The sequence below is a fragment of the Atta colombica genome, unplaced genomic scaffold (assembly GCF_001594045.1).
Source record: "Atta colombica isolate Treedump-2 unplaced genomic scaffold, Acol1.0 scaffold238, whole genome shotgun sequence".
NCBI classification, from domain to species: Eukaryota; Metazoa; Arthropoda; class Insecta; order Hymenoptera; family Formicidae; genus Atta; species Atta colombica.
In genome coordinates this window covers 2,186,909-2,187,753 of record NW_017259336.1, presented here as the reverse complement: position 1 = coordinate 2,187,753, position 845 = coordinate 2,186,909, and positions in this window count along the sequence as shown.

The following is an 845-nucleotide window of genomic DNA, read 5'->3' as shown; positions in this document are numbered from 1 at the left end:
ACATATATAAAGTTGAATTATTATTTAAAGAAAAGTAATTAATTTTCAATTATTTAAAAACCATATTTAATATTTTTATATTACACTATGCGTATATATAACATACAAGTATACTGTTAAAAGTTTTTATAAAAAAACTTTTTCAGTATAACGTTTAAAATTACATTGTTAAAAATTTCTACAAATTGATTTGTAAGAACTTTCAACAATGTATCCGTTATTTATTTGACATGTTAATAGAGTCGATGACAAAACTAAAGACAATACAAAATCAAGAAAAAAGGAGACAAAATGTATAAAGATTATAAAAAATACAAATATAAAATAGAGACATTGATTAATACAAAATTGATGAGACCGTCTTGATTTATTAGGACTGTTATTTTCAAATAATAATCAATATAAAAGCAAATGATTAAAATAAGTGAGAAAGAAAAGTTGGCACAAAGAATTTTAACAATATTTTATATAATTAATTTGATTTAAAAATTTGAATGTTGCGATTCCATAATTTAAAAGTAATAGTAGAGATAAAAGGGCTCGAGGGAATAAGCGCTGTTCAAGGTGTGTAAACTGTTCAAGAATATCTCTCAATATTAAAATTAAATTTATTGAAGAGACCGTAGAACAAAACATAATCGTTAAAACGATAATAAATTCATACGTTTTGATTAATTTTTTAACTTTTTTTTGCGAAAAATATACGCAAAAAAGTTGTATAATTAATATTGCTCGTTGTCTCTGCATACAAAATTGGAAAATGTAAATCTATTCTTTGCAATCTCCAGGGAAACCAAATTCTCTGTGATGTAATTTATGTCGGACAAACAGGGAGACAATTGAAA